This window comes from Alexandromys fortis, unplaced genomic scaffold (genome assembly GCF_014885135.2).
Source record: "Alexandromys fortis isolate MF-2015 unplaced genomic scaffold, M_Fortis_MF-2015_v1.1 scaffold_14, whole genome shotgun sequence".
NCBI classification, from domain to species: domain Eukaryota; kingdom Metazoa; phylum Chordata; class Mammalia; order Rodentia; family Cricetidae; genus Alexandromys; species Alexandromys fortis.
In genome coordinates, this window is record NW_026067910.1 from 19075813 (window position 1) to 19087688 (window position 11876).

An 11876-nucleotide genomic window follows, 5' to 3' on the forward strand; every position below is an offset into this window, starting at 1 on the left:
GGGGGAGTGCTTGAGAGATGTGCAGGTCCTCTCCTGGACCCTTTCAGTGTCCAGTAGATAGACACTTACTAGATCCCTCTTGACCAGAATGAATTAGAGTCCTCACAATTGCGGGAGTTTGTAAACTTGAAAAGTTAGTCCTATAGATCCAAAGGGAAGGGATGCTGACCTGGTACCCTGCCTGTTATGATGCTTGTGGAGCCCGGGAGGTGTGACAGGATAGCAAAGCAGTGAGGCCAAGGTAGGGCACACTGGAAAGGCCATGGAGACCAGATCCAGCAGAGCCTTGAATGTCGTGCAAAAGAATTTAGTTGGAGGGGAATTGCTGTACTTACGCTTCTTCCTCATTTGTCTTTTCAGCAGAGAGTGTTCCGAAAGCACTTGAGGAAGACAAATTGTGAGTCAGAGCAGCCCTTGGCTCTCTAAAAACCTTGCACCAGCCTCTCATGAGATCACATTTCCATGCTTTGGGCCAAACTCATTAAAGCAGTTGGCATCAAGTGAAAGATTATCAGGGCCAGAGGGCTGGGGAGGGGAGGGACACCTTGGATGGTATATGGGGTCACGCTGGGGCTTTGTGCCACTCCTGACATGAGGTCTCCTCCTGGTAGAGCAAGGACATGAGGCAGAGATGGATGGGGGTTTGTGTAAGAAGTAGGATGAGGACCGGGGTAGCACCCTACCTAAGCCCTCTTCTGCTGTAGCTACAGGCTGGTTAGCTTCCAGCAACAGGATGCCCCTATGCTGCAACTTCTGTCTGAAACATGTCCCTGACGGCTCCCACTTCATAGGCTGTGAACCCTATCTCCAGGATGTCTCAGCAGTCCCTCAGCCTGAGTCCTGAAATAGGAGCTTCTTTCTATGTACAAAGTAGGCAGACGACGCTCTACCGAAGCATGAGTGTGTAGAGAGTGTCATGAGACATCTGGGCCACTCTGGTGACCTCGGCATGGCTTCTTCTTCCCCACCCTAGCTGGACTTGCCTACAGCACACAGACATGCAGCAGAGCCCTCCCTGAGGTCTTGAGGCAGGAGACGGAAGCTTTGTCTTCTGAGATTATTAGAGTGATCCCTTGCCCTTCCCTTAAGACAGTGTAAGAATTATCCTTCCCAGGATTGCTTCCTGTCCCCTGCCACCTGCCCCCAAACTGTGCTAGATACCCCTTCTCTATGTATTATCTTCAACACCACCGTGCCTTCTCTCCATCAAAGCAGTTGAGATGGTCAAATTGAAGAACCAAGTGTTCCCTTCCCTGCCCCCCACCCCCACCCCGGGACACACCTCATTCACCTGGGTGCCCCAAGCCTGGGATCAGCAGGAAGTCAGTAGAGCTCAGGTAAGGAGGTACTGGTGGCCCAGGGAGGGAAGTCGGGCTATGAAGAAGGAAAAGGTGTCAGCCCAAGCTTAGTGGAGAAGGAGAGCCAGAGTGTTGCTTAGGAGCTGGTGGTCTTCACATCTGTCTGTGCATCAGACTACATGGAAACTCAAGACAGACCTGGAGACCAGCCACCTCAGCCTTTGGTTCAGCAGGTCTGCACTGGGGACCATGGTCGGGCATGTCAGCAGGAGCCAGGATATGCTGTTCTGGCTTTGAAAGCGGGTCCAAGGTGGAGGATGCTATTTGCAGGACACAGAAATTGCATTCATGCCTCACTTGGACCTAGAGAAAGAGACTAAAATGGGGTGAAAGCCTCACATTTCTGCCCCCCCCCTTTGTGCTTCCTCTGCTTTGGGGGCAGTTGCATGCCTTTGCATATGAAGAAATCAATCCCCTTGGAGAGACCATGTAGAACCAGGGCTACTTAGCTTGCCCCATCCCAGTCCCAGATCGAAGGCACAGAGATACAAGAAACCGAGGCATCTTACTGTCAGCTTTTAGCAATGTCCTGTTCAGATCCCAAAAGGCGCCTGAAACAAGTCAGTGACTGAATTCCAGGGACAGCAGAACCTAGCAGGACAGACAACCCCCAAAATGGGTGATTATCCAGGAGAGTGAGGCAGCATCTTAAAGCAGGACAGCATCTGACAAGAACAAACTTGCTTCTTCGCCTAATAAGGACTTGTTTGGACCATTCGCCAAGACCAGAGCTGAGACAATAGTGGACAGAACCATGCTTTGATCAAAACAGCACAATTATGCATATCCCTTTGTCTTCTTATTTGTCTTCCTTGGTTTAAACCTTAAACTCAGGCCTGTATGCCAGAGACGGGGCATGGAGGCCACTGGACCCCCTCTATCTATTCTATCCAGCTGTACCACGTTGATCTCTGCCTTTCCTTACCCATGTCTATTTAATTGGTATATTGGGACGGGTAGCAGAGCCTCGCTTGTTGTGGCTGCCGGCACAACCTAAAACTTTACTTGCAGTAGTAAAGTCAAGAGTCCAGAAGAGGAGAAAGGAAGACCGCTGAGGCAGCGTCGTGCAGGGTGTTATACCCTGGGGCAGAGGAGTCAACCATGATGCTAAAGGACAGGCGGATGAGATGAAGGAGAGACGCAAAACTTTACACCCAAGTCTGGAAGGCAGAGGCGTCCACAGTCCTGGGTTTTGGCCCCCTCCCCACTATGTGACCTCAGCCAGCTCCCTCCAGGGGACCAAAATCCCCACTCCCCACCCCAAAGGCACAATCCAGGCCTCTTGGAGAGGCAGGTGTGCCTGCAGAGAGACCAGCCCTGAGAGGGCTTTGCGGCGGGTAGGCCCTCAGCAGATGTGAGAGCGATTATTATAATCTCTCCGCCCCCAGATGGCATGGTCCGGGTTGCCCCCTCCTCCGCCTGCCAGGCCCCTCTCCTTGGTCCCCTGGGACAGGATGCTAAGGGCCCCAGCCTGTGAGCTGCCTGCCTCCTCTCCTCGGGGGCCTCTGGCCCAGCCTCAGCGTGGGGCTGGCCTCCAGCTTGAGCAGCCTTTCTTCAGGTGCAAGGACCCAAGTGGCTGTCAGCGGGCGGCTCCTCGGCAGGGCACCTCAGGCGGGAGGAGGCAGTAGCGGGGGTGGCTCAGCACAGCTAGTGAACAAAGGCCGGCTGGGAGCTGGCAGGGCGCCATCAGGGTTCAATGCACAATGGCCCGAGGGGCTGGCGGCTTCGCTCCTGGCCGACATTTGCATAGCGTCTGGGGCAGGAACAGGTGCCCGGTCAATAGGCGATTGTGAAGCTGCTGTGTCAAAAAAAGAAGAGGCCTGTATTGAAGGCCAGGCTGGCCTATTGCGATGCAAATAGCATTCAAAGCAGACCAGCCCGGGCTGGGCTCCCCGGAGCCCCTGCCTCACGAAAGCCACCGAGCCAGCCCGGCGGCTGCTGTTGCTGGTGCCCGCTTTGTCTGAGGCCAAAGGGTGGCACTGGCAATGGGGGCGGGGAGCCCGCAGCAGGGGGTTGAGCCCCGCACCTAACCATCTAGGAAGGCTTCCTGGAAGAGGAGCAGCTGAGCAAGGATGTCGCTGAACTTCAGTCAGATACTAGAAGGAAGCTACATGACTTCTCTAAAGAGGGCGCAGAGTGAAGCGGTCCCTGCGAGTGCCACAATATCTTCTAGGACAGTGTCACATGTCTGGACCTCCGGCCTAAGACTTAGAACCCTTCCTGTTGCCTCTGATTTTGCTGCACCCTCATCTGACCAGAAGCTACTCTCTGTGTATCCATGGGATTAATTCTTCACCGTCTGAAGCAAGTGTACGCAATTCTCATTGAACTGATGAGGAAACTGAGGTACAAAGGGGTGGTATTAGGTGGCAACGCTGAGAAAGACCCCGGACAGGCTGGCTCTAGAAGCATCCCCCACTCCATGCCATGTCGATGCTCTGCCACCAAGTCACATGCTTATCTCGTGATGGAACTGAAGTCCAATGAGTCACAGACACTTACAGCAAGACCAGAATCCCGGGAACTGGCTGCCTGCTTAACCCACAGCTCTTTAGCTGATAAGCCTGCTGGAGAGAGTTCCCATCTGACCCAGGGATGGATGCTAGGGTGGTGACAGGCTTGACAGAACTGAGTATTTTTCTCCGGACATGTAGTCTTTATAGAAATATTTCAAATTTCAGGGACTGCTGACAGGTTGTGTGGGCTGCTCAAGAAAGCAGAAACCCCGGAGTACGGATCCAGGGCCTGGCTTTATCATCAACAGATTCTGATGGCCTGGTACCACTGACCCTTGACCTTGTGCTCTCAAATTTGCCCATCTGTAAAATGGAAGCCTGAGTTAATTCCAGGGGTGCAAGAGAGCCATGATGATAAACGCCCAGCGCAAGCAGCCTCCATTGTCTCCCTGCTGCTCAGAAATGTCCAGCTCCGCCCAGTTTCATGTTGAGATGAAAGAGTCTACACATGCCTGTGGAGGTGATCCATGAAGAAGTCATTCTCACATTCCAGGGAGCTTCTTTTCGGTTTCTAGTCCGCTGAAGTTGTCTGGAACTCCCCTTTGGAAGACAGGCTCCGCCAGCCCATGCTTACGAGATAAAAGGGAACTGCCTATGGTACCAGATCGAGGTCAGGGACTCTCCACGCTCCTCCGCAGTTTCTGGCCTTGGCATCATCTCCGCAGCAAGATCTGGGAAACCAGATCTCACAGGTCCTCCACACAGGGATCAGCAGGGGCTGACTAGAAGCTGTGTGGAGGACTCTGAAGCAGCCTGCAGGCATGGCAGGACGGATTACTGCCACCCTTAGGGATGTCACTAGATGGAATAGAAGCGGTGAAGCTGGCAGGGGTTTATCAACTGAATTTACTGGCTACGAGGGGATGGAGGGAACCAAAGGCACAAAGAAAGTGGAGTCCTTAAAAATTTTTGGTGACAATAAGAAAATTATAACTATCAATCATATTGGGTTTTTTTTTCATCTATTTTGGTGGGTAGGGGAGGGGTGCACATATAAGTGCATATGGAAACCAGAGGACAACCTCAGGTGGTTCATTCTTTGAGCATTGTCCACCTTTCCATTGAGACGGGTCACTAGTCTTGAGCTCAATAATGGTAGGCTGGCTGGCCAAGAAGCCAGCTTCAGGGACCGACCTCTCTTTTCTTCCGCAGTGCCACCACCCTCCATGCCATCGTACCTGAAATTTCCACATGGGTTCTGGGAACCAGACTCTGACCCTCATGCATGCAAGGCAATCACTTTCTGGCGGAGACATTGCCCAGTCTCTTTTCCCTATTCATCAAAATATTTTTTGAGTGTGTTACACTAAACCTGGGTTGCTTTTAGAATCAGAAAAAATAGTTAAGATTATAGAGCTTAATGGTAGAACAATGGTTCAGTATGGACAAGGGCCTGGGTCCAATCCCCCACACTGCAAGATTAATTCATTGAAATTAGAAAAAGCAATAAGATGTTTTAAACGTTAAGAAATTTAAGAGTTGACCTTACTGTTCCCCAGAGAAAGGAAGCACAGGTTTCAGGGGGAAGAGTTTAGCATTGAAGGCTGTGTTAGCTGAGGGTGGCTACTCTCGTGGGTGTCATGGCCCACATGTGCTTGGTACCCTACAACTTCATGTCCACGCAGCCAGTTAGTCCTCCCCAAATGCTGTGGGCATAGAAACCATACACATTATGTGCTCTTATTTACATGTGAAAGAAAAGTAAGACTCAGAAAGTTCACATGTGATTTCCCCAAAGTTATGAAGTCAGAAGGGAGCCTAGAGGAACCCTGAAGACCCCCTCCCCTGGAGAGGAAAAGCCTGGAGGATATTTGAAGGCATAACCCACCTGGGAGTGAGTACTGCTGTATCTTGACCCGGCCAGCATTCTCCACAGAATCGTATGCAATAGAATACTGGGCCTTCTCCAGAAGGAGACAGGGTGGCCTCGGGTTCCCAGGCCCAACTCCCTTGGCTGACTTCAACAGCTCCCTGTAACACAATGCACCCTTCTTCTCCTGGCACACCCTCCCCAGCTCTTAATTAAGCTAGCCAATGGTTGTCCTTCACGGCAAAGGCCCGGGCTTATGAGCTGCCCATTGTTCCACCCTGGCTACCAGAATCCAGCCTCCAGTAGGCACCCATGATGCCCCAGATCCCAGCATCTAAAGACTCAACACTTGATCACAAAGGGCACAAATCCCTATGTCATCAGAGAGACAGCTATTATTGTTTCTTTTTATTAATGCCTATAAAAGAAATCACAAAGCATTTGAGTGTTTATGTCATAGAAACCAAATGTGTCCACACTCACAGTAATAGAGAATAAGCCACGAGAGAAAAGATCTGGAGCCCAAGGCATGGGTGGGTCCCAGTCGAGACCCGATTCCACTTCTGACAAACTAGGTAGCGCTAGGTGAACTGTTGCCTGCTGGATTCTCCACTGTCACAATTGCAGAATGGCTGTCATCGGAGAGATACGTATGTGGAGAAATTCTGGGGAAAATGCAAACCAAATGACCAGGAAATTTAGAAAGCTGGGTGTAATTGGAGCCAAATGTGTCTCCCTGACCCCATCCTAAGGAAGCTTCCTAACCCTTCCTGTTGCTGCCCATGAAAAATCAGCCTCTGGCTTATGATGTCATAAGAGAAAAGCCAGTCTCCAAGACCTTTGCAGCCTTTCTCCCTGTGAAAGAGATGGTGTTTGGATAGCCATGATACTAGCCCCCTGAATGATGGGAGGGAGTAGGCAGAAGTTCTCAAGAGACCTCCCCATTGCGTCCTCGGACCAGAACTGGCTGTGTATCTGCAGTATAAAGACACAGCACTTAGCCATCAGAACCAGATTTCCCTGCCTATGAGCACCATGGGGGCACACAGAGCCTGGAACAGAGAAGCCAGCAGTCGTAGCATTAACTTCAGAATTCAGGCTTGGGCCAGAGCCAAGACTCACTGGGCAAAGGTGCTTGACGCTGAGCCTGACAATGCGAGCTCGACCTACAGGATCCACAGTGTGAAAGGAAAGAACTGACTCTCTTTCTGTCCTTCACACTCACATACATACACACTCACACACACACACACACACACACACACACACACAAACAAAAAAGAACTCAGCCTTGCAGACACATAGACCTGAACTCAAATTTTGATCTTCAGCTCTAAGGGGTCAAGTCAGACGCTTCTTTCTGAAGCCTCGGTTTCCCCATCGATCACAAAGTTCCAACTAGCTCTTAGAATTACTGACAATGAAATAACAAACCATGGCAAAGGCTGGGCGGGTAACCAGGCACCTCTTCTCCCCCACACCACTCTCCATGTCTACAGAAGGCTCCTCCTAAAATATAGCCCATCTATGCGGTGTCTGTGCTTAAAACCCCAGATGGCCCCTCACTGCCACAAAACCCAAAGTCTTTCACATGGATGAATCCACGTCCTGTGTTTCTCACCAGCCGTCTTCTTCCCCCAAACAACCCAAACTATGCTCCAACTGGTTTCCTGTCTTGGGTCCCCAGATCCTCCAAGCGTATGATCCCGGCCTCTATCCCTTCTGTGCAGACCTTGCCTCCATCCCTCGGTTCCCAGTTCTTAACCTCCCTGCTTGAATAGCCTTTTTAAAATGGGAATGATATTATCATTTTTGAATACAGGATATGTTCAAACAATTCGAAATCCAAAAGAGAGGAAGTGGTTTAGAGCAGAAGTCTCTCCTCCTGCTCATCTGTCCAGCTTCCTGGATCTTAGTTCCACTCCCCAGAGCAGCCTTTGTTCAATAACTTGGTTCTTCCAGAGGAAAATACATAAAGACAAACAAACAGTGTGTGTGTGTCTGTGTGTCTGTGTGTGTGTGTCTGTGTGTGTTTACCTCCTTCAGTAAGGCTGGCATTCATCCCATTGTGTGCTCTACCCATTTTCATCAGAGTGTATCCTGAATCTCTAGCTATATCCTCACATAAAGGCTCTGTGTGTGTGTGTGATATAGTTATACCTATGGAATGACTATATCACATGCGATTGTATAAATCCACCATTTAGTTGATCCCCTGGAGAGAGATTTACATTTAGGCTAGCTCCAACCTTTGTTGATAAAGAAGACACTTTCTTGAATAATCATCTTCATAAACAGTCATCTTGCACACACAGATGTGAGGTCCATTTCTAAAGACAATTTGCTGGACAAACACCAGGAGCTGAGATCCTGCCGGGTCACCCCAGAGGAGCCCAAACAACTTAATCTTCGAGTGTCTGTGGCAGGGCACACTGGCAGAAACAACACATGTGTTTGTGCCATCTCTTACTACTCCCGTCTTGGGCAACCAGGCAGGGGAGGGGGTTCATGCATCTTGGCACCGTTTTGACTGCAGCCGCCATGGTCGTGAGTGCTCGAGAGACTGCATTTGTGTGTAATCGGTGTTGGAGCTGTTTATAGCTCTTCTCTCCTGTGAGGTATTTGTTCTTAGCCTGGGCCCCAATTCCTATTAGGCTGTTTATTTTTCTTAATGATTTGTAGGAGCTCTTTATTTACCAGGGAAATCAATCTTCCCCTATGACTGGAATTGCAAGTACTCTTGGTCCTTGCATGAAGGCTCCTTATAAAGAAGGCGATCTTTGAAGGAATTAAGCACCTCTCCTCTGTGCAAGATAATTATCAAATGGACGGACGGACGGACGGACGGGTGGAGTGTATTCTGCCCAGCTTCTCAGTTAACCAGATAATCAAACCAGAAGACCTGTCCTTGGTGAAAAATCCTAGGCTTGGCAGCTGAGTGAGCTCAGCTGTCCGCCCCAGCCTCTTCTTTCCCCCCCCTATATGGTCCCTCTTCCCTGGACAGATCTTGACACCAGCCAGAGCTCCACAGGGCACAAGAGTAGAGAGGCAGCCCCATTACAGAATTTTCTCTCTTACTGGCCTGTCAGAAAACTAGAATTTATGACCTCATTCACTTTACACAAAACCTGTTTCTGGAGACGTTTACGATGACCAAGTGAGAGAAGGGGTAATGTAAGTAAGAACTCTGGCAGGAGGATGGAGCTGGAATACAGGATCTCACAGAAGCCTTGGGCAGGAGGCTCAGGACCTCGCTGTGTTCTCTGGAGACAGTGCTCGTGGAGGGTCACAACTAAGTGTGCAGAGTAAAGACTGGGCTTCACCTCACAGGGAAGAGAGCTTCCTGCGCTGGAGCCACAAGCACCCCCACCGTCTCCGTCTCCTTTCCAAGGATCCACAAGAACCCCCACTGTCTCCTCTTCGTGGGGCCCAGCTGCAGTCTGCTACTGCTCAGCTCTACCTTGTCCTAGGACCACTCTGTGCAACTGCCATCCAGCTTCCTCAATGTGCCCCCAGGGACAAGCGAGCCATTCCTGCTTGTCCAGCTCTGAGCTGGCACACCACATGTGATGGCTCCTTCAGGGCCCTCAGTACCAGACGGGGTCAGGATTATTGGCACCCTAATTTAGAGAGCTGTTGACGAGAACGGCGAAAACAAGAAAGACAGCCCCTGCCCCTGTCACAGCCAGCACTCGGACTCAGGCGACTTCTATCCATCATCTCACTCATGGCTTCTGCTGTGTAAGACATGGAAGACCTGGACATGCTGGGAGGGCTGAGGGAGTATTCGTTCTAGGATAGGTTCCTCTCTCTAGCACACAGGAGAGTCATCCCCAAAGGAGGCACCAGGATAATGGGCAGGAAGCCCGGAGAGAGATGGGGCAGGAGCCTTTCAAACAGGAGGAACCAAACCCAGTATGGCTGGAAAACAGGAAGTGATCCTGAATGACATAGGAGCGGGGTGGAGCTTTGAAAGGCGTGTTCATGAACAGGTGAGGGCAGGTGTGGTGTGAGCAGGCATAGGCAGGTGGGAGCAGATATGGGCATGGACAGGTGAGGGCAGGTATGAGCAGGCATGGGCAGGTATGGGCTTGAGCAGGTAAGGGCAGGTGTTGTGTGAGCAGGCATGGGCAGGTGTAGGCGTGGACAGGTGAGGGCAGAGATGAGCGGGCGGGCACGGGCAGGCGTGCACATGCATAGGAGAGGGCAGGTATGAGCAGGCATTAACAGGTGAGGACAGGTGTGGGCATTTGAAGACACAAACAGGCCAGACACAGGAAGGCATGGACCGGTGAACAGCCGGCAGGCATGCTGAGTTAAGACAAGCAAGCATAGGCAAGCCTGGCTAGGCAGGAACAGGTGTAGGCACCCTGGGCCTCTCTCCCTTGGGTGAAGGTCTCTTACCCCCACTTACCCTCTTCCTGAAGCTGTCACCTTTCTGCGCCACCATTTAACACCCCTTCTCCTGCACTCACTCACCAGGGCTTCCCTGAGCCGAGCTGCATGCCAGGCACTGCACAGCCACTGGGAAGAGACCCATTAATAAGGCACATGAATAAACCTCGGCAGCTGAAGAGCAGAGCAGCGCTGAGGGCTGTGATAAAGTGGCATGTGGGTGCAGAGGAGGGAACAATGAAAACTGCCAGCCAGAGAGCTGGGTACCGCTACTCCAGCTGGGTCGGAAGGGCCACAGACAATGACACAGGGCTGAATCGCTGAGTCCACAGCCTGGCACCGGCAGCAGGCTATTCTGGAAGCCCTAGATCCGCCTGAAGGACAGAGCTGAGTGGGCCGGTACCTGAAGGGCCTTAGGTACCCAGAGAGGGGAGTCGGGGCTGCATCTGAGGTAAGGGCTAGGGTGTGGTCAGAAGAGCTTGTTAGAGAGACCCCTGTAGTCCTGAGCTGCTAACACCTCTGCCCCTGGTGGCTGTGGTTTTCTTTATCGTGAAGTCACATCTGGATGCTTCACTTACAGAACTGACTGTATGGCATGGCTGTTTCTATGTATCAGTGGTGGGATATTCTTCGCATGTTCATATAGAGCGTGCATAACTCATCTACCTCGCCCCCTTCTCTCCTAGGGAACGAACAGGGAGAAGAAGATCCTGCGCAGCTTCCCTCCCCAAACCCCCAGAACACGGCATCTTCAGTCCAGCTACAGAAACTGCAGAAAAGTACAAGGTTGTCCTTGTTTTCTAGGCAGCTCTGGGAACGTAGCTCACATTTTGCGAGCCCTTGTTCTTCAGCAGCTAATAAATGCCATTGTTTGTAAATAGGATGACATCACAATGAAGCAACACCACCATCTGTGTCATTTCCTCTCCTTCTCCACATGCTGGCCCTTCTTGGTCCACAGAGGTTTTTAATATGAACATTGTCGCAGCTTGACGAGAGAGGATGGTCCCACAGTAGAAACACTGTGGTGGTCCCTCGGCGACTGGATTCCTGTCTAACACTGAGAGGGAAACAGGCGGCCCCTCCAGGATGTTTTAGGCTTGGGAAATGTCCTTTGGCTGGTCCCTGTGTGCTCTAGATGTGAGCTTCCATCCCGTCCTGCTAGTTGTGTGAAATGTGAGCACTGGAGAGGGGTGGGATAACTCGAGAAGCAGGATTTGGCATATGCCTGGCCTGCTCATGGCCCTTCTGTTATGGCCTGCTATAGCAACAGGGAGTAGTCTCCTAGACGCCCACTGGGCTCCTTTGGAATTCTTTTCTTTCAGTTCAGGTAGCACAGTCTCTGTTGAAGTGGCATTTATGTCCCCATGTGCTTTGTAAGTCTGTCATTATGACTTGATTATTGCTGTTGTTGGTACGATCTATTTGCTTTTGCCTGGCAAAAATGCCTGCCTTCAGGATGCAGAGACAGAAGGATCTCTGAGTTTGAGGACAGCCTGGTCTACAAAACAAGTTCTAGGACAGCCAGGGCTACAGAGAGAAACCCTGTCTCAAACAAACAAACAAAAATATGTTTTTATTTTTAATTTATGTGCATGAGAATTTTGCCTGCATGTATGTCTGTGTATCATATGTGTCCCTAGGGTGTATTAGATCACCTGGAACTGGAGTTACAGATGGTTGTGACAGTCAATGTGGGTGCTGTAAACAGGGTCTGGGTCCTCTGGAAGAGCAGCAAGTGCCCATAACCACTGAGCCATCTCTCCAGTCCTACTGTGACTGGTTGTGATCCCACGT

The 11876-nt window shown here is 51.0% G+C and overlaps 1 long non-coding RNA gene across 2 annotated transcripts in view; it reads right to left on the reverse strand.

Annotated features, from left to right (window-relative positions):
• LOC126499042 (uncharacterized) overlaps positions 1 to 10250 on the reverse strand; it is a 48451-nt gene extending 38201 nt beyond the window's left edge. Inside the window, exon 1 of one of the 2 annotated variants that reach the window (XR_007590960.1) lies at positions 10099 to 10250. This is a non-coding gene — a long non-coding RNA (uncharacterized lncRNA). Of the gene's footprint in view, positions 1 to 5702; positions 5840 to 10098 lie in introns of those variants that run through there. The other variant, XR_007590959.1, reaches the window with a different exon arrangement.
• Positions 10251 to 11876: the final 1626 nt, after the last annotated feature.